Here is a 22,416-nt window from a genome sequence, read left to right on the forward strand (position 1 = left end):
CGTCGCACGTAACCTTAATGTTTTATCCTGTTTTGTTGTTCATTTCTTTGATTCTTGTGTGCAAAATAGTGATAAATTTCTTCTGTATTTCCTACTGCCTGTTGAATAAAAATGAACGCAAACGAACAAGCATTGCATATTTTTTGTGTATGTGCCACTTTTGTTGCTTTGCTAGATTTCTGCTGCTTTGCTGCTGGTCTCGCGTTTCAGTGCTGGCTTGTGTGCGGTTCAACGCATATTAACTAGGGATGCCGCGAACTTTTTTTCGAACCGAAGGTTCGATGATCGAATCAAGCGGTTCGAAGGATTTCTATTTTCGAACTTTCCAGATCCAGAAATTTGACAGGAGTCGAATTTTCGAACTTCTTAAACTAAGTGGTTGGACGCTTTTCGAAATTTTGAACTTATTTCGCTGCAAAATTCGATGCTTGTCGAACTTTCAAACTTGATAGACTTAAAAATGCAATAATTTTCGAACTTCTTGCACTAAAAAGGTCGAAGTTTTTCGAACTTTCAAACTTCCCACGCTAAGAAATTCAATAATTTTCGAACTTGCTAATCTAAAGAATTCAAAAATTGTCGAACTTTCAATTCCTGAAAAATTCAAAGGTCGACGAACTTCGAACTCTTAGGGTAAAAGTTCGAAGTTCATAGAACTTCGAAAGACCGGCGGGCGGTTTCATTTGGATTTGGACTCAAGCAGAGAGGTACCTTCGTAATGATTTTTTCGCATTTTTACATGCGGTGCTGCATTCCTTACGAAAGACAATGCCGTTTATTTTAATCATCTGGCATGCTTGGTTTTAAAGAAATAGATTCATGAAGGAGCGAGGAAGGACGATGGGTTTTTGACAATTGTCGTTTGTGCCTTAACAAACGGAGGGCCAGCCGGCCTTTTACACTACAGGTCTTAACCTAGGCGGATAGGAAGCAAAACCTCGCGCTGCAGGATGCAGAGATCCTGGGTTCAATCTCCATTCCTGCCCGTTTCAATCTGGATGAGCATCGTACCGGCACACACTCGTGTTTCACTATTGCATGATGCAAGTTAAAGACCCCAGGCTTGCGGACATACTGCACTGGATAAATTTCTCGAGAGCGTGTAAAAATGTCGCCACGCCAAGGGAAGCTAATGTCACGCTGTCTAAATGCTCTCATCAAAATCGTTTGCATTGTAAAAGCATAAGCACCAGTTAAGAAACATGCATGCTCTCAAACAATTGGAGGCTATGTTTAGCACATTCACGCGAAATACGGCGCCATCCATCCCCCAGGACATTTCATTTGGCGGCAAATTTCTCACTCATATCAAAAATTGCTGGCTCATGCTCATCCTTGCTTCTCTGTGCAGGAACGAGGACGGAAATGTCATGCTCCTTGAGATCAAGCGCCCCTCCAGCCGCTGGAAGAAACCTCTGACAGAGAAACCGCTCCTAACGTATCTAGCTGAATGCAAGCAGAGCAAAGATATCGTGTCGAGAGAGTCTCACACCTACTGCACACAGATACAGATCTGCATGTATGTCCTGCAGTTAGATGAGTGCGATCTCTTTCTGTACTGCTCTGTAGACAAAAAGACGCTGCACATCAAGCGTGATGAAGAATTTTTCTCGGACGCTATACCGAAGCTGAGATCGTTTTATTTCACACATTATATTCAAGAACTTGCCGCACTTCAGGGAAAGTGAGCCAGTAGCTTTACCAATAAGCTTTGAGGTATTGCATGTCATACTCTGCCCAAGCCAAATGAAAATAAAAGCATCACTGCTGTGTTTGCACGAATCGTGTCCAGGTACAGCTCCTGACAATCTGAAAAAGAAAACACCTGAAGCATGTAGATCAGGCAGTGGTTGGTGTGGGTGCTATGCATGTTATGGACACTTCCATATTGTTCCAAAGAGAGTCGAACAGGGTAAATGTAGCCAAGAAGAAATGTGCACTTCCTTAAGTGCATTCAGTATCACAATCATATGTGACTGACCAAACCATGAATAGTACCCCTGCCAACTGCAGCCTCGAGTTTACACTAAGATGTTTTTCTTTTCATAATGCCAGACACTGCCCCCAATAGCTACGTCCCAGTTACTGTGGCTGAAATATTCCCGGCCGTAGATTTGTTAGAACACACAAATATGCATGATGTTGTCCAAGTGTGGGATGAGGTGATGCGAAACACGCTGGGCGATACTGTAGATCTTAACCCTTTGAATAACTCTTTCAACATGGATCCAGACAGGCCGTTTCATATGTCGAGTTGACCTCAACCTCCGTGAATTGTACATCTCACGCAAACGGCGGCATCACCAATGTTGCAATCTGGGCACCAACACCGGTCACAATACCTGGGAATCCTTTCTCGGCCAAAACAATGTCATTGGGCTGCAGCTTGCGCAGGAAACCAGACTCTATTGTAATGGCGGTATCACTTGTGCGCCCTCCATACCCATCCGAAAGGAATGTTACTAGTCCGCTAGGCGATATCCCAATCAAATACTTCACAGTAAAGTGGCCCTTGTATTGTGAATACCACAAATTTTGCGCCTCAACTGACGGTGGCATTTCTACTCTCATTTCTGTACAGTCAATGATGACTCTGCAAATTGGATAGAGGACCCTGGAGCTTGCTGGCATGGTGGCCTGTATAGCTGCCCTGCTAGGCCACCAAATCCAGTCTTTCGTTCTGGCACAGAGGGCTTCAAGCGTCATCTTGAACATTCGTGCTGCTGTTGTCCGATGCACATTAAACAGAACACCTAAACTAGAAAAGGGAACATTGTGCTTGAGCTTGGTCAGAAACAGCAGGAGACGATTCTCAGCGGAAATTTCCTTCTGCCTTCTCGCGGAATCTGGGAGCAGGCTGAACAACAGAGCAAAAAGTGAAAAGGATGTGGCGCTTAAGCTTACCAGCTTTGCCTCGTCATGACGAACACAGTCGTAGCCAGTAAAGCAGGGCTCTTTGTACGCCGGCCCTACACCCTTGTCCTGAAATGAAACTTGGTCCGGCCCACTGCCTTTGTCTTTAGTTACGTTATGACAGACGAAGGTTGCAGCATCTTGCCCCACATTGCAGCAGAGGAACATGGTGCAAGGAGAGAAGAGTGTTCCTTCTTCCTCTGTCATGGTGCAAGCCTACAAAGATACACAAGAACGAGACACTAACTTTGAGCCATCAAAGTCAATTATAAGTAATAGTTTAATGGTCAGCCGAGACATTCATATCACCAGTTCTGATTCCGCTAACCTCGAGTTAAAGAAAAATTATATTCTGGGATCCCTTCCTGGGACACTGAAGTGCCGATATGCCACAGTAAAGTATTAAGAGTTAATTTAGCCAACCTGGGGATGTCTAACATACAGTCCAAAGGTTGCTTTTGTGGTGTGTACACCTCATAAGCAGTCCTCTGAGAGCAGTCATTGTGGCCCTTGAGGAAACCCGAGTAGCCCATTTTTTTTAAATAATTTATTGCAAATGAGCAAAACCTACGTTAAGTCAGACCTGCATAAGTCACATTGGACTTGACTGGCAGTGTCTTACAATCAGTGAAACCAGCCGTTTGCAAAAGGAAACATGTAAAATAAAATCCACACAAAGAAATTAGAATAACAAAAGCAAACTAGTGAGCACTTTTCAAGCTAAAATTTCTCAGGGTTTTCTTGAGCTTGTATTTTGTTCTTAAATTTAGAATACTAGAAGGTAGTTTGTTCATAAATGCTGGTTGAAAAGAAATCAGGAACGGGACCTTCGGCAACCGCAAGTAGAGCATCACACCTAGATATGCGGAGGAGACAACAAAGGGCTTTATCTGTGGAAGCACTTTGTCACTTACTCAGCCATACCTGTAGCTTCTGCAGTGTAGCTGATGAACGAGGACTGCAGACAGAAACTTACACCAACAGATAAAGCTTGTTTGTGTATAATTTTTGTGCCCTTTAGTCAGGCACATAGCCAGGAATTTATTCCTGGTGGGCCTGCCCCTGGCAGAACGTGATAGATTGAGGAGGAGGGATAGGAGGTCCCAGCAAAACCGAGGAATTAAGGGGGAGGGGGGGGGAGGGCACTGGTCACGTGCCTGCCTTAAGTACTATCGGGGAAAAATTAAATACAAACAGAGGAGCATGTGGCTTCCAGTACAGGCTGCGCCGCCCTGAAGTGAACCTGGGGGCAAGGGGGTGTGGCCTACTCCGATGTGTATATGCCCCTCGCTTGGTGCTTCCCAAGCTTCGGCATTGCGCCTTTTGGTGCACTGAAAGCTATCACCGCTATCGTTGCTCGCTCGACGCTTGCGGCGCAAGGAAGCTTACCGCTTGTAGCAGCTTGCGTGCACGCAGGCTGAGTGCACCCGCAGCGTTTTCTCCTGTTCGCTTGCGCAGCTTCTTGTGCCGCACGCGTTTAGTAAGCAACGAAAACGATAGAGGTAATAGCTTTCAGCACAACAAGAGGAGCAATGGCGAAGCTTGGGAAGTGCCGAGCAAGGGGCGTATACACGTCGGAGTAGGCCACACACCCTCACCCCGGGCTCACTTCGAGGCGGCGCAGCCTGTAGCGAGCGCCAATGCGCTCCTCTGTTCATATTTCATTTTTCCCTGATAGTACTTATTTCACAATAATGTTCCAGCTTTGTAAACCACCAACCGACCTCTTCACTCTCAGCAAGTTTTAAATTAGATTTAGGAAGTTAAAAAGAAAACCTGCAGCTGGTGTCTCTCAAAATTGTCCCCAGGAGAGCCTAAGGGTAAGGACAGCTGGTCAAACTTGAGGTCCACTCTGCGTGCATGCTTGCCACATGCAAACTGCCAATCCTGTACATGCAAGAAGGGATGCGGTACAAGTTGTGCTTACATCAGCCGTAAATGAAAGAGGTGCGGACTGCTCTGTTGCCTGGTCTTCCATCGTCATATGTACTTCAGGTGCGTCTGTTCGTGGCATTGAAACCCTTTGCTGTGCGTCCCTTCTAAGTTGCCTGCAAAAGCAAAGCGAAGTTCTGGTGATCACTTCACTGCCCTAATCATCGCCAACTCCTTAAAGGGACAATGAAGACAATTTCGGAGATCTTTTTGGCGACTGAACTGGGTTCCAGGCACGTCTCAGGCTACGTTGCCCAAATTTCAGCCGAAACCGGCGCTTGTGTGTCGCGCAAATCAATTAAACAGTCGCGGTAATAATCGTACTGGGATCGACTGGGGCGACGCCCCAAGAGTTGCGGGAGAAACCAGGAGAAGCGGAGCTCACGTGACCGATGCGGGGCCAAGAAGCGCGACGTCACAAGAGACGCGTCAGCGATTGGTCGAAACGAGAAACGTGCCCTCGGTCACGTTTTGGTTCGCGATTTTTAGAAATACTGTTCTAATTTCCGCTTGAATAACCATCAAAAGTATAAATCGGATCGGAAATGATTACTAAACCGTAAATAAAGCAGCATCATTGTTGTTTTCTTTGCTACGCTGGACGTGAAACCGGCAACGAGCAACTATGGGCCAACAAAATAAAATTAAAAAAGAACACGGTACTCGAAATATTTTGCAAAATGGTAGCTGTAAATGGCTGTTCTAACGGTCAACTGAAGACCAGTATTCTTTCGGGCGACGCTAGTTTTCACATGTGGGTTGCTGTTCGTGTTCTTTGACGACGAAAAGAGGAAGTCCGCGGAGGAACCGGATCCCGGAACGGCAGGATCGCTGCCGCTTTCCCTTCGGCACCTCCCCCGCGTCCGTCCTTCGGAATGCGGGCCGCTCGTTGCCGGCTGGGCGGTCTCCGTCGGGCGATGGCAGAGGCCGCCACACACGTACTCCTGTTCCGTTGGTGTTCGGTCACTGAACGGAAACTCGAACTCGCTCGCGAGAGCGGCATTCGTCCATGTTGACAGTCGGCGCAACAACCGCTCCACCGCCCCGCGCTGCTATAACCCACCGCGGTAACCAGAGTCTCGATCTCCTAAATACTACCGATACCGACTATTCACACTTGACGTCACTCCTACGTCACCTCCGTTTTCGGAGGCCCAGAAACGAGACTGGAGATGGTTCAGTTTCGGTTTCGTTACTTCTTTCCTAGGCACATAAATACGCGTCATAAATGTCTACAAAAAATTGGGAGGCATGCTATGTTCCCAAGAAGCATTAAAACACCATTTAAAAAAAATTATATAAAATCGTCTTCATTGTCTCTTTAAAGGGGTACTCCACTGGTTTTTTCATTGTCTCCGATTTGCTTGAAATTTTGCTAAACTAACCAGCAAACATCGTAAAAATAGTATCCCAAATATTAGGTCAAAATATTGTTTTTTTGCGAAGTTATTGAATTTACAGTTTTGGTCCTCACCGTGTTTTTCAAGCTCGAAGTCTCTACTGGCAACAATGAAAAAGTGACGTCAGTGGAAGGCAGGGGTTCACTCTTTGGGCTGTAGATTTTGTTTTAAACTGATTCGAAGCAGTTTCATAGTGTCAAATGAATGCTTGGGAAGCTCTCTGCAGTACCCGCGGTCCAGCACGGAACAAAAAATTGGCATATTCTATTTTTTGGCTGCTTGCTCGACTGGCAAGCCTGCCTGCCACTGACGTCACAGCACTGAAAAGTGCGCAAATATTTGAATGTTGGTTTTTGCATCCTTTTCATTTGCCGATTCACAATACCTATTATGAATTTCGCGATTCTAAATAGCATACCGGAGAGAGTGAAGGCCGGGGAGTCAGAAAATATAGTTAGTTAAGGTAGCTCAAAAAATCTGTGGAGTACCCCTTTAAGGCTGGTTCAGACACTTGCGTTGCGTGGAGAACCGAAAGCGAGCCACTGGCACATCTGTGCTTCGTATAAAACGTGGAATCCAATTCAAGGAAGAGCGATGCTATATGCACTACGTAGTGCACTTTGGACGGAAATTGCTATATGCACTACGCTGAGAGCTCATGCCGCTCGGGCCACCCTTTTTCGAACTGCGCGTGTATCACTGGGGAGCTCGTTAACCCAGCCCCCCGCCTGCGTTCACGCCACTTCGCGGCGACAGTATGCGGCTGCTAATTAGAAAAGTTAACCAGTACACGCCTCTTCGCGGCGTCCAGCCGGCAACCCAAGCCCCGCTGTCCCCGATCTGCGAAGTTTCGTCGACAACATTCAGAGTTTTTTTTTTGAGTGTTCATCGCAAAAAAGAAATATAAATATCGCCAAATGCCTCGTCAAAACAAGAGCACTATATAGCTCCTTCGGAGCAGAGTAGCGCAATCTAGAACGCCGCCTCTCGGCGACTAGCGGCGAACGCTCGGAGGTTCCAACTGTGGTCAGGAATGCATGGAGAACGTGAGAAAATCGTTGTTTCTTCAGTATTGTGGGGTTGTACGGAATGGCAATTGTTTTTGACATAATAATGGAACATTTTAGAATAATTTGCGCTAAGTTTTGTGCCCCGCAGGGACGTGACTTTTTTTAAAAAATTGCCTGAGCGGCATCATGCAGCAGACGACACGGCGACGTCACACCATTCACGTGACCCGCTTCGGCCAACCCGAAAGGCCCATCTCCGCTGCGAGCAAAAATCGTCTGCTTCAAACGCCATTGCCTTGGAAATTGCCTTCTCAAAATTTGCACATGCATCCGATATTATTAAAACTTTGATAAATGGTTTAGTGCTTTACTAACTTCACGACAGACTAGTTTTGAAAAGTGTGAACTCGCCGTTCATTTTTTAATCAGCCGTGTTGTGTCGATCTCCATGTATTCTCCCATAGGGCAGGCCTCCTCCTGGAACCCTGAGTACCACGTGACTCGCGCCGAGCCGCTCTGTCGGCCATGTTGTCGGCAAAACACGGGGTTCAAAGGATTGCGCTACTCTGCTCCGTAGGAGCTATATAGTGCTCTAGTCAAAACAACGTTCAAGAAAAAAAGAAAAAGGAAAAAAAGGTAGGATCACCGCGATTCGAACCTGCATCCACTTGCGTACGAAGCGGACACGCTAACCCCTACGCTATGCCACCGGTTTGAAAACTCGTTGTGATCATTCATTTTATACGAGGCAAACGTAGTGCATATAGCAATTTCCGGCCGAGCTACACTCCGGAGTGCATATAGCATTACTCTTCAAGGAATCATCTTGGCACGCGATATAAGCAGCAGGGATGTCCTGGTTTCTTGCAGCCGCAACGCATTGAAACGCAGTCAAACGGAACTGTCTGAACCAGGCTTTACAGGGTAGACTATATAAAAAAAAAAAATACCACCTCACTTTAGCATGGATTACTGTTGGCGACCTAGAAGCACGGGCTAATAGACCGATCTCACCAGCCAGTTTGACTACACCACCGCTGCCGCAATGCATCGAGGGAGCTTCAGTCTTTTTGCACGTGCGACAACCTTGCTGGAGCTCCTCGCGTGTAGAGCACGAGACGGCACGAGCCTTTGCATGCACGGCCATCTGCCCCCTATGAACTAAAGTTATGGCTGCTTTACGCATGTGCCCAACGCTTAGTGAGATCGGTCTATTGCTTTGGTTGACGTCTCGGTGGGAGCACGGGCGCTCGGGCAGTGCGAGCGCCAGTCAAGGCAACAGTCTCGCGCCAGTACAGCCTATGGTTAGTCCATGCTAATGTGAGACGAACAATAGCTAGCTGCATAACCACACTTCGTGAAACAAAAAAAAAACAGGGAAATCACCTGTCATGCCGTTCAGCAATTCCCGACACCACTCTTTTTCTGTAGACCGACGGGAAAATGGATGGGTTGTAGCTAGGGTGAGCTTGTTCGTTCCGCTTCGCATTGCCCGCAAAATGCTTACTGCAAATTTTAGAATTCCTTGTGGGTGCCCAAGCGGTTCCGTCGCCGCTAGAAATTAAAAAAAAAAAAAAAAAGATAGTCATATAAATTGCCTGCTGTGTAAAGCACAGCGCGAACTACGATGTGAAGAACACCACTCACTTGCATCGACGCACGAGTCTTATCCAAGTCGCTCGGCGCTCAATCTCGTACGGCTTCGATGGAAAGCCGTAAAACTTAGTATCAGCCGAGTTTTTATAGCTACTGGTACATCCAACCACACAGCAATTATTCCTGCTCTTCGAAGCGGGAACAGGCATCTCGAAAACCACGATTTATTTAGAACCCACAACAACGCAGCGTCAACCAGGGTTGCCAGGTGCTTGTACTCTAACCCGCCAAATATCTACGAGATATAGCCCAAAAATAGCCAAATGTCGATCCAGAAAAGTAGCCCAAAAAACAACAAAAAACTGACCATTTGAAACGTTAATTTTAAACACAAAAGAAACATAATACATTTTTATACATGAAATAGAAATATTCACACCACTATAGCATCACTAGCAGACTTGCACACGTTACTGAAAAATAGTAAGGAAGGGCTAAATTGTAATTTATTACAATTACAATTACCCTCCCATGAAAGTAACTGACCATTACCCCAAAAAGTAATCCGTTACTTTTGTGGCGTTACTTTTAACATTATTGTCCTCAAGTAAGAAACAGAGGGAAAGGGGTTATTCCAGTTCTTATTCTTGCCACCTGTTCCATTTAATGACCTTGAGTATTTTGTGCAACAGCTGGCTCTCGAATGTCTCGTCAGACATTTTGCATTATCTCTCACTCAACATGTCGACTGCTACGCTGAACACCATTTGAGCCGAGGCACTCGATGGGAGTGCCATATTGTTCCTCACGAATGCTTCATGCTCTGCATTGAGCTTTTCCAGCGAGGCAAGGGAAGTACTATTTACCTCGAATGTAGAGCAAAGCTTCGTCGTTGCAGCCGTTGCCTGCTATTCGAGAGATTTTAGTAGAACCCTCCGATACCTCCGATACCCGCGATAACGGTATTCAATTAAGATATGATGCATACGTAAAGACGGCGGCGAAGTATCGGATATCGTTATCGGAGTCATCGGACCGATCTACTAAAATTCTCCATTCTCCGAACCGCGAAGCTATAGAAGTCATCAATAGCAAAACATAGTTGTAACAGTAAGGTGATAATTAAATAATAAATAAGGTCTGGCTCAATATTCTTCTTCCTTTGGTTCTGAAAAGTTCGGGCCTCACTTGAGACGTTGGTGAAGAAAAAAAAAAGTTTCCAGTATATAAATATAAGTAATAAAAGAAAAGGAAGGACACTCACAACAACAATGAATTAGAACGTCGGTTAAAACAGGGAAATGTAAACGCACGTTCGCCGTGTGTACCTTTCTTGGTGCCGTTCAAGAACGCACGAACCGACTGCAGTTTACTCTTGTGTTCTCCAGATAGACGTCCACTGATGCCACAGGCAGCAAAGTGTAGAGTACTAAGTAAGCCGCGCTATGGCCCCACTCACAAATTTCACTCTCTCCTCAAGCCCAGAATAACAAGTCTACGTCAGCCACCGTTATGTTTTATTTGTAAAAATATCTGCTTGAGATAAGATGCGTCCTGCTGGGGCAAAGCAGGAAGAAGTAGAAAGGAAGACTATTACTATTCTCTAAATTCTCGCAAAAAGCTGACTCACAAAAAGGGTAGGGTAGACGGAGCGTTGTCTCCTGTAGTGACATTATGAAAATGGTCGTAGTCACTATATTCGAGAAGGACATTGTTAATTATTTTCTGTGCACTTACCGCCTCGAGCTTCTCGAAGAGGCGCACAATCACTTGGTGTCCACCTCCCCCCGTCTTTGATCGCAAAAAAACAACAACAACAAAAAAAACCAACAAAGGGACAAAAAAAAGAAAAAAAGAAGCGGAAATAACTTGCCCCCCACCCTCCCCCCCTTTTTTTTTTTCGTGAATTGTTCATTTGGATTTTTCGTCACTGACCCTAACATTGACATGTTAGGGTCTAAAGAAATGATAGATTCAGGGGCTTGGTGTTGCAAAAAAAGGCTTTGCGGAACTGAAGAGTGCCAAGCCTCCCTTTGCGCTGGTCGATTCGCGTGACAATGTCACCGCACTCGACATTAAAAAAAAAAAAAAAAAAAAAAAAAAAACTTTATTTAGAATGGGGGAGGAGGGTTGGTTCTGACAAAAAGAAATGTAATGGATTACAAGGAATCCGTTACGTCAAAAATGTAAGGGAATTACTTTAAAATAACTCTAGAAAATATGTAATTATTCCGTTACTAAATTACTGATAAATGTAAGGGATTACAAGTAATTTCGTTACTTGTAACGGATTACGTACAAGTCTGATCACTAGTTCGCAGAACTAACGGCAGAGCACGGGTACTAACACTTGCCAGAAAAACCTCTGAACGAACGTAGTCCTTGCCACAGTCCGAATTTAGCATACAAAATGTGCTCCAGCGTTTAAATTGACATCCTGTTTCGCAAGTCCGTCTTTGTGAGGGTGTCTTGGCTGAACACGCATTCTACTGCAGCGTTGGACAGTGGTAACCTAAACAACATACCTTCCACTGTATTAATGGGACGCTTGCAGAATTATACACAATGTATAGGTCCACTCCAATCAACAGGCAACGTAAAAACTGCACAGAACAGGGTCTGTTGGGGCTGCAAGGAATTGCGCTGTCACTGGTTGAGATGGAGGAATAACAGCACACGCTTTCATTTGGACAAGATTTGGGGGTAAACAATTGCACAAGGTGCGCAAAGAGCAGACGAATTTGCTTGCTAACGCATACCAGTGCCGCATACTTATCGAAGGCAAGAGACTGATGCGCCAAATGTTTACGTCTCTAAAAATACCATATTTTAACCTATAAACCCAAGTGCTTTGAGGCATTTTGGTGTGCCCAGCAAAGGTCAGAAATAGCCCAATACTAGCCAAATAGCCAATTACCACTTTTTCCCGCCAACTGCAAATAAAACTAGCCAAATTTGGCTATATATAGCCCAACCTGGCAACCTTGGCGTCAACACGACGACTCCAGCAACCTCCCTGATCAAAACGGCCCGTTTGCCACAGGGGGCATCCTGGTTGGTTGAGTTACGTTTGCACCGTTCCTATTGCCTCACCCAACTTCGCACAGTCTAATAGCGAGTTCATTTCACGGCACTCGTGCCCACGCGTCCCCACTCGCAGCATGGAGCCGGTTCGTTTCAGCCGGCACTCCACGAGTGGTTGCACTTTCCGAGTTCGTTTCAGCGCTGGCACCCCATGCGTGCATGCACTCGCTGCACCGAGAAAATCGGGAGTGCGCCAAAATCCAATCCCGTCATGCCTCGCTCCGACGAGGAGCGAGAGCAGACGAGAAGGGTTCGTCTGCTACGATGTGTCGCGGAACCGAAAGGAAAAAAAAAGTAGATTTTCTGATAGAAATCGCGTCCCGCGAGCAACGGAATCAAACGTGAGCTTGAATTGGGAGCGTCTCCTATTTCATGAAGGAAGCAATTGACGAATCGTGCTTTATTTGTAGGTTTTAAGTCGTCTGTTGCCGTACAGACGCTGAAATATACCAGTGTGTAAAGAAATGCTCAGAACAAACGCATCAGCGGCCCCCGAGATGTTTATCACCATCCGTGTGCGGGTGAAAGATTTAACATCTGTCGACAAAACTTCCCAGCAGGAACCTGTGACTGCCCACTAAACAGCAGAGAAAGCTAAACATAGAGACTTTACCCGAGGCTTGGGCAACATCATTATGTTTAATATTTACCTACGTCAGCTAACATGCCCCGTCATATTTTGTTCGAGAAAGCTCTCGTTCTCGACGCCCTCATCAAGGCTAATATCTGATCCACCTGTAATGACGATCGAAATCAAAAGTCCCACGAAGTTTTGCTGGATATTCCAACAGACTAGTTTTAATCCGTACCCTTTCAGTGGTTCACGCATAATACCATGCTCAAACGGATCAAGCTTCTACTCGGACAGCATCATCAGTTTTCTTCAGTGTAATTTATAAAGAGATCGCAACCAGCTGCTTTGTAGACAGCTGGATGAAGAAATTTACGCCGCCTGTAACTCTCTGTACGACAGGCAAGTTGCTTTAAGTCATCGCAAATATAAACTACAGGTTGCAGCGACCAACGTTTGTAGATAAACCTTAGTAGCAACTGCATTCTCGCATTCCCACCTATCACTCCGAACGAAAGGCGCTAGTTTCGGTTTGAGGTTAGTACCTTTGCTACAACATAGATGGCGGCAGCATCAGTCTTTTGCACTCGGTGCATTTGGCGTGTTCGTTTGACTCCAGTTCTCCGTGCAACACTCTGCGAGTGCGATGCATTCTGGGAGAGAACTCGAACGGTGCCAGTGCGTGTGAAACAAACTTGCTATAAATATCACACCCGAACTTTTCTAAACCTGATTTCGTGAAAACCAGTGAGGCGTGAAAACGTTATTTGAAACTGAAACTGTGACGGAACATGAAAACCAGACTTCGAACTTTGCGCACTTGAACTTGAAAGAAATTCGAGACCTTTGAAGTTGTTTTTTTTTTTTTTTTAATTTAGACCTAGAAAAGAATTGAAACCTTCGCCCTTTCTTAACTTTATGCAGAAAGAAATTCAAAATCTTCGAATTTATCAAACTTTATGTCTATAAGAATTCGAAATGTTAGAATTTTCAAATTTCAGATCCTGAAAAATTCGAAACAATCAAATCTCTCGAATTTCAAGTTAGGAAGTTCGAAATCTTCGAATTTCTCGCACCTCAGCTAAAAAAATATTCAAAATAACCAAACCCAAACGTTAAGAAACCGTGAAAGCTTTGAACTTTTCGAATTCGAAACTCCAAGATTTTTTAAACTTGCAAATTTTTCGAATTCGAACCTTCGTACGGTCGAAAATATCGAAACCTTTCGAATTCGAATATCAGTTCGGTCGAAAATATCGAACCCTTTCGAATTCGAACATAGGGTGGTTTGCGGCATCCCTAATATTAACCAACATTGAAACGGTAAAGCCAGCCGCAAGGCAGCAGAAGCCTAGCAAAACAACACGCAAACCGGGCAAAAAAAAAAAGCTACAATATTTATTTTTAGTATAGGTGCCGCCCATCCATCCAAGCTCAATGGCGCTTCCGTGCAGTTTCGCTGTTGGTTTCGCTGTGCCGCCATGGTGATTTTCGTACAGCCTCCAGTTACCGGAGGATTCAAATGGTGCTGCGGACTCCCAGGGTTTACCAATTTGTGTTCCATGGGCGGGATAGGAAGTTGCACTCCTCTGCTGTGCTCCCAGATCTCTCCACCATCCTCTCCACCCCATTGACTTTCCCCGTTGGGTTGGCCTGCGTCCACAGGTTGACCTGTTACGAGACGTCTGGAAGGCTTCGTTATCGGATTATGACGCGTCCAAGCGCACCCCAATCGAACAAGATGGCGGCACCCTGAAGCCGGACTTGCAAATACATGTTTGCAAATCCGGCTTCATGACGCCGCCATCGTGCTCAATGGGGTGCGCTTGGGCGCGGCCATAATCCGATTACGCCGCCTTAGCAAGGTGTCACGTTACGCGGTGAAAAAAAGAAGAAGAGGAAAGAAGAGGTGCCAGGCTAGGCGGTGGAAAGTGAAGAAAAAGAAAAGAAAAAAAAGGAGAAGCTCGAGAGAGTGGGGCTCGAGCAGAGGGACAGATTCGACGGTGCCCCGAGAACGCTGCCTACCTCGGCCGCGAACCGCAGAGGCAGATGAATTCGACGGTGACCTGAGAAAGCTGCAGTCCTCGGCCGTGAACCGCAGACGCAGGCCGGCTCCACCCAAACTCGGACCCGCAGCCCTCTACAGAGATCCAAACTATCAAGGCGACGAACCCTGATACCCAGGCGGGAAATTTCTCGGAGAAAAACCTGGGCCACCTCCAACAGAGCCCGGAATTACTTCGGCAGCGACCCCTGGTAAAAGCAACTGGCTCCGGCGAGAACCCGTCATCAAGTTTCAACAGACACTGGTGACCCCAACGCGGGAGGTCATCAACCTGAACGGGGACGTGAGAGTTCAAGACATTTATAACTGTACATGTGTAAATACTTAGGCAATAGGCATCTTTTCTATTTACGTATGTCGCTGTGTTATATAAATTGATTTATACCGTCCGACCGTGCACTCTCCTATCTTACTCAGACGGTTGACCTGAACCACGACAATATTGGCGAGCTTGCCAGGATACAACCCCTGAGTGAGAGAGGATTGTTTCACGGGCCAGCAGTTAACAGCCTGAGATTGCCAGAATGGATTTAGAAAAAATATTGACGATGAGTAGTTCTTTGGGGCTGACGAAAGAAGAAACAATGACTCTCTTTGAGGAGGAGAAGAAACGCGTTAGAGAGGAAAGGTTGCTAGCTAGAGAAGATGCCAAACTCGAAGATGAACGAGAACAAGCGAGGGCAGAACGAGAACAAGCGAGGGCAGAACGAGAACGAGCTTGTTTCGAGCGTGAGCGAGAGATGATAGAACTAAAGATTCGGCTAGCACAAGCCGAAACTTCAAATGATCGGCCAACGGACAACGAAGGAGGGGAGGTACCACTGCGAAGAAGTGCATGTTTGAAAAAACTAATGCCGCCTTTCGACGAGAAACGAGACGACCTCGATGCGTACTTGCACAGGTTTGAAAGAATCGCAGTAGGCCAAGGCTGGGCAAAAGAGGAGTGGGCGACATCTTTGAGCCTTTGTCTAGTGGGAGAAGCACTGACAACGTTTGGTCGTATGCCAGCATCAGATTCGTTAGATTACGAAAAAGTGAAGATTGCGCTACTTCAAAGATTTAGGCTTACCGCTGATGGCTTCAGGGAGAAATTCAGGAAAAGTAAACCCGAAGAAGCTGAAACTGGGTTACAATTTTGCTCGAGACTAAGCAATTATTTTGATAGGTGGCTCGAAATGTCTGAAACAGCGAAGACCTTCGACGGTGTAAGAGATAGAATAATAGGCGAACAGTTCCTAGCTTGCTGTAATTCTAAGCTAGCCATTTTTTTAAAAGAACGCAAGGTTGATTCTACACAAGAAATGGCGAGATTAGCGGACCAGTACTTAGAAGCACAAGGGAAAGGGAATCTGGGAAAAACAAAGGAGGATGCTAATACAGGAGAGGACCCCGACTTCTGTAAAGGAAAATCCATGACTAGCGCTCGAACGGGAGGAGCAGTAAGAACAGCTCCCAAATGCTTCTTATGCAATAAGTTAGGGCATAAAGCTAGTGAGTGCAGAAGCGGGTATCGAAAAGCACAGGCGGGAATTCGTTGTTGGGAATGTGGAAAAACTGGGCACAAGGCTGAGGAATGCAGAAACGTGCCGAGAAACAAAGTGGCATGTTTTTTAAACCAAGGGGAGGCATCATTGACCAAACCCAAAGAGGGAAGCCAGTACCAAGAGAGGACAAAAAACGAAGTGAAGGCGAGCACTGACGACTTTGATGCAAAGCATGGTATGCATTTAATGATGCCAGTGGTGGAAGGTCGATTTCATGGCAATAAAATAGACGTGCTCAGGGACAGTGGTACAAACACGGTATTAATAAGAAAAAGTCTGGTGCACGACAATGAGCTTACCGGGGAGTCCACGGGCGTAATTCTAGTTGACAGGACTGTGAGGATGATGCCTGAAGCCATCATATACATCGAGACGCCCTATTACACAGGACAAGTAAATGCAAAATGTGTTGAGGATCCACTCTACGATTTAATATTAGGTAACATCTCGGGTGTGAGAAAAGTAGACTGTCCCGACCCGGAGTGGTTAACAGAAACTAACGAGATGCATGGTCGTGAAGACCACGTTGTGGGCAAGACAGAGAGCCGTCGTGAAAATGATAGCAGGTTTCCAGCCGTGAACAACTGCTCTGTGCCAGAGCCAAAAGGTGGGGAACACCTAGTTACCGAAATGGAGAAGATACCCAGCAAACCTGCGCAGATTGATACTAACATCTCGTTTGCAGTACGATCTAAGATGACTAACGAAACGGCAGAGAAACCGTTACCCCGACTAAAAACGCCGGTCATAAGGTTGTTAGAGGTCACGGCACAAGAAATAACCAAAGACCAAAAAGAGGATGATAGTCTCCAGCGATGTTACGGGAACCTCGACAGGAAAACACGGAAATGGAGATCGGGCGTAACGACGCAATACACTATGAAAGGGGATATGTTGTTTCGGAGATGCGAGTATGATTCGGGCGACGTGATAGATCAACTCATCGTGCCAACAATGTATCGGGAGAACGTATTAGAGTTGGCACATGATTCCCTTATGTCGGGCCATCAAGGTGTGAAGAGCACAATTGCTCGAGTATCAAACGACTTCTTTTGGCCCGGGATGCAAAGCGATGTCAAACGCTATGTAAGATCTTGTGACGTGTGCCAACGTACAATTCCGAAAGGAGCTGTCAAAAGGGCACCAATGATACCCATGCCCATAATTGAGACACCTTTCCACAGGGTAGCTATTGACATTATCGGACCGATAACACCAACGTCATGTAAGGGCAACAGGTATATCCTTACGATGGTCGACATGGCCACCAGATACCCTGATGCGGTGGCCCTAAGAACGATTGACACGCCACATATAGCAGAGGCACTTGTAGAGATGTTCTCCAGGTACGGAATACCCAAAGAGATCTTCAGCGACCGAGGATCTAATTTCACTTCGGACCTCATGAAGGAAGTCAGTCGTCTATTATCATTTAGGCAGTTGTTGACAACGCCATATCATCCCATGTGCAACGGACTGGTGGAGCGATTTAATGGAACAATCAAACAGATGCTCAAGAGGATGTGTCAGGAGCGGCCCACCGACTGGGATCGGTATATTCCAGCCCTGCTCTTTGCTTACAGAGGGGTACCCCAGGCCACGTTGGGATTCGCACCCTTTGAGATGTTATACGGGCGGAATGTAAGAGGCCCCTTGACTATACTGAAAGAGTTATGGTCAAATGAGACTTTGGACGAAGAGTTAAAAACATCGTATAAGTATGTGTTGGAACTGAAACACAAGCTAAAGAAGACGTGTGAAGTAGCACACGAGAGCGTTGGAGAAGCTCAAACAAAACAAAAAAAGTACTACGATCGCAAGAGCCAGACAAGAAGATTCGAACCAGGAGACTTAGTGCTCATTCTGCTGCCAAGCGATCGCAACAAGTTGACCATGCAATGGAAGGGCCCATATCAAGTTACCCGGCGGAAAGGAGAGGCGAACTACGAATTGCTCGTTGGTGGAAAAAGGAAAACGTTCCACGTGAACTTGTTGCAAAAATACGAAGATCGCGCACCCAAGAATAAAAGTTGCGCTGTGATAGTTGATACATACACGTCGGACGATCTAGGAGAAATCAGGACACCAAGTCTAAGCGAGCAACATGGAGCACAGAGCGTGCTTATTAACCCTAAACTAAGTCCACTACAAAAACAGAACCTGCGTGACGCGATAACACAATATCAAGACATATTCTCCGACCTACCTGGACGAACGGACGCGCTGCAATGTACGTTACGACTAACCACTGAAAAACCTGTGTGCGTCAGACAGTATCCTCTGCCGTTTGCAATTCAAGACCAAGTGGAAAAAGAAGTGCAGGAAATGCTAAAATTAGGCATCATTGAGCGATCAACTTCGGCATACAATTCCCCAATCGTAATGGTGAAAAAGCCCGATGGATCCAATAGGCTATGTGTCGATTTCCGAAGCCTAAATACGGTATTGATTAACGACGCCGAACCAATACCGAGGGCAGACATGGTATTCACCAAAGTGGGTCAGAAGAAGTACTTTTCAAAAATAGACTTAGCGAAAGGTTATTGGCAGATACCTCTGGAAGAATCGGCAAAAGAAAAGACTGCCTTTTCCACAACTTCCGGACTGTATCAATTCAAATTCATGCCTTTCGGGTTAAAGACGGCAGCAGCAGTGTTCACAAAGTTAATGAGACATGTGCTTGAAGGAGTCCCTAACGTATACCATTACATTGATGACATATTAGTAGCCACGGATTCATGGGAAGAGCACTGGCAAACGCTAAAGGGAATATTTGCACGCCTCAGAAGAAACCAGCTCACGGCAAAACCAAACAAGTGCGAGCTCGGTTTTGATTCCATAACATTCCTAGGCCATAAGCTAGGTATGGGACAAATTGCTCCAAAACCAGAGATACTGGAAAAGATACAGAAGGCACCGGTCCCAAAAACAAAGAAACAAGTAAGAGCCTTCCTAGGTCTCGCTGGATATTACAGACAGTTCATACCAGGCTACTCGGAAATAGCGGCACCGCTGACCGAGCTCACAAAAAAGGGACGAAGTAACGTCGTCGCGTGGACGACAGAACACAATGCCAGTTTTGAAGAACTGAAGAAGAAGTTGGCAGAACCACCAGTTCTGTTGGCGCCGGATCTGTCAAAACAGTTCCTGTTGCGTACAGACGCATCTGACATGGCAGTAGGAGCAGTGCTCCTGCAGGGGCATGAAGGTATGCTCCATCCTGTGTCATATGCTAGTCGTAAGCTAAGTGCGAGCGAGAGAAACTTTGCAGCCATAGAACGGGAGTGCCTTGCGTTAGTGTGGGCAGTAGGTAAATACGCTGTGTATCTTTATGGGAAAGAGTTTGTGGTAGAAACTGATCACCAGCCCTTAGAATACCTGAACAAGGTGAAGTTAAACAACTCTAGGGTGATGAGATGGAGTCTGGCATTACAAGAGTTTGCATTCCACGTGAGATACATAAAAGGAAAAGATAATATCGGGGCGGATTATCTGAGCAGGGTATAGCTAGGCACATGTGAAGTTCATTTCGTCGACATATGTTGAGGGGTGCTCACCGAAATAAGGGGTAAACCAGGAGCAGGTAGACAGCAGCTACTGAAAATGGTTGAATTTTTTTTTCTGTGAAATAATAGGTTAAGGTTTTTGCTGCCTATGTGATTGTGGAGTTCGTACTTTTGTTGCGCGGAAGGGAAGAAAAGTGGTGTTATTTTTTTGCGTGTATGCGAGCTTGTGCACCGACAAAGTGAAAACAGGTAGAGAGCCGCGTAACCTGAAGGAATGAGAATTTAGATAAACTAAATACTGAAGAGGGGGGTTATTGTCACGTTACGCGGTGAAAAAAAAGAAGAAGAGGAAAGAAGAGGTGCCAGGCTAGGCGGTGGAAAGTGAAGAAAAAGAAAAGAAAAAAAAGGAGAAGCTCGAGAGAGTGGGGCTCGAGCAGAGGGACAGATTCGACGGTGCCCCGAGAACGCTGCCTACCTCGGCCGCGAACCGCAGAGGCAGATGAATTCGACGGTGACCTGAGAAAGCTGCAGTCCTCGGCCGTGAACCGCAGACGCAGGCCGGCTCCACCCAAACTCGGACCCGCAGCCCTCTACAGAGATCCAAACTATCAAGGCGACGAACCCTGATACCCAGGCGGGAAATTTCTCGGAGAAAAACCTGGGCCACCTCCAACAGAGCCCGGAATTACTTCGGCAGCGACCCCTGGTAAAAGCAACTGGCTCCGGCGAGAACCCGTCATCAAGTTTCAACAGACACTGGTGACCCCAACGCGGGAGGTCATCAACCTGAACGGGGACGTGAGAGTTCAAGACATTTATAACTGTACATGTGTAAATACTTAGGCAATAGGCATCTTTTCTATTTACGTATGTCGCTGTGTTATATAAATTGATTTATACCGTCCGACCGTGCACTCTCCTATCTTACTCAGACGGTTGACCTGAACCACGACACAAGGCTTCGTAATCGGATTATGATGCGTCTCAGCGCACCCCATCCGAGCAAGATGGCGGTGCCCTGATGCCGGTCTTAAGAACATGTCTAAGGAATGACGGATAGCAGGTAAACTGAATTCACGTGTAGATCACCCGACGTCAATTTTCCTGCTAAATCTAGCGGAGAACCTGAATTTGCATATACACGCCACGCGACGCCAATTTTCCCGCTCAATTTAGCGAGGAAACTGAATTCATGCTGGTCACACGACGCCAATTTTGTTGCTAGATCTAATACGAAACTGGTTTTGTTATAGGTCACGTGGCACGGCCCTGTGACGTCATTTTCCCCGCTAAATTTAGCGGGGAAACTGAATTAGTGTTGAGGTCACGTGATGTAAATTGTTCCGCTGAATTTAGCGGGGAAACTTAATGTGTATAGGTCACTTGACATGAAGCCATGTGACGACATTTCCCAGCGGTTACGCTTTTTGAGGCTTCACTATGCTTCACTTCAACTGAAATCCTAGCCCACGAACATTTCACGTTAATAGGGTTTCATCCATTCACAGCCTTTCAACAGGCTCAATTGGTCTTTTTCGCTGTTTGATTACGGCGTCACGCAATCCAGAACTCAAATTGCAAATTCATCATTGGTGAAATTTTTATTTTGTTAAATAAATTGCCATATTCTGAACAAAACCAGGAAGCCCCGAAAAGCCGGGGAAATGCACCAAACAGGAACGAATCAAGGAACTACGGTATATTACACAGACAAAGCTCATTACTTGCTGACAAATTGACATTTGAAGTACACAAAATGATTAAAATATATTTGAAGGGCTTTTCGCATAGCATACACTATGCAGAGCTTAAATTTGAGACTGAGTATAATGCAAGCAGTGATGATGCAAAACTTTCAGCCCACAACTTCGTCAATCAACATACTTTCTGCAACTTAACAGACCGACAGTTTAAAGAGGATCTGTTGAAAACATGCATAATGTTGGTAGCCAGGGAGATGCCATACATTTACGAGCTTGTTTTATGCTCCTTCAAACAAAAACATCCTGTATTAATTTTAAAAGAAAAAAAGGCCGTATTAAAAGAATTTGAACATTTTGCCACCCTGAACTTTGCCAACAAGATAAGCATGCCACTAACTTTAAAACACGAGGACAATGCAACAATGCAGCTGTCACAATATTATTTCTTGTTTTCCCATTTTCAACTAGATCAATGCAACCACGTGGTTAACACGGAGACTACGAGAGAAACGCACCTTGTTGTCCAGTTCACCTGTCGACATCAGTGGATCCTGGAACGTCCAGTGTGACCCTTTGGCTCTAGTTTTTTTATTGTCCCACCACTTAACGCGAGGGCAAACACCAAATATAAAATATTGCGGAATGGTTGCTTCACGGAACGACCTAGAGATAAGGCCCTGCTTTTATATTGAAGCGTTGGTATGGGCACCCACTACAGACAAAATTTCGGGGGACGAACTGGGCTACTACAAGGAGGTTATAATGGGCAGGGGGTGGCGTACGTATTCTCCATGCATGGAGCCAAGTGTAACGGAAGTAGGCGTGGCCACGAAATGTCTTAATTTTTTTGGGTATTGAGACGATCCATTTTCTGTGCCTTTTTTCTTTTACAAAGTTCCCCATCTTTTACGATACTCTCAGGTAATTTTCGTCATGATTAGGAAACTCTGGTAACGGACGCCGCCATGAAAATATGGGGCAAACATCCGCATTGCTGTGGCATTGCCGTGGCAACGCAGTTGTTTGCCCCATAATTTCATGGCGGCGTCCACTGAACCGGTGTCAAACAGGCGAGATTTGGAGCCCAACACT

The 22,416-nt window shown here is 45.9% G+C and overlaps 1 pseudogene; it reads right to left on the reverse strand.

Annotated features, from left to right (window-relative positions):
* Window positions 1-1,817: 1,817 nt before the first annotated feature.
* On the reverse strand, window positions 1,818-3,120 carry LOC115324332 (annotated as a pseudogene).
* Between the last annotated feature and the right edge of the window lie 19,296 nt (window positions 3,121-22,416).

Source organism: Ixodes scapularis, unplaced genomic scaffold (assembly GCF_016920785.2).
Source record: "Ixodes scapularis isolate PalLabHiFi unplaced genomic scaffold, ASM1692078v2 PGA_scaffold7__128_contigs__length_106722199, whole genome shotgun sequence".
In the NCBI taxonomy this organism is placed as follows: domain Eukaryota; kingdom Metazoa; phylum Arthropoda; class Arachnida; order Ixodida; family Ixodidae; genus Ixodes; species Ixodes scapularis.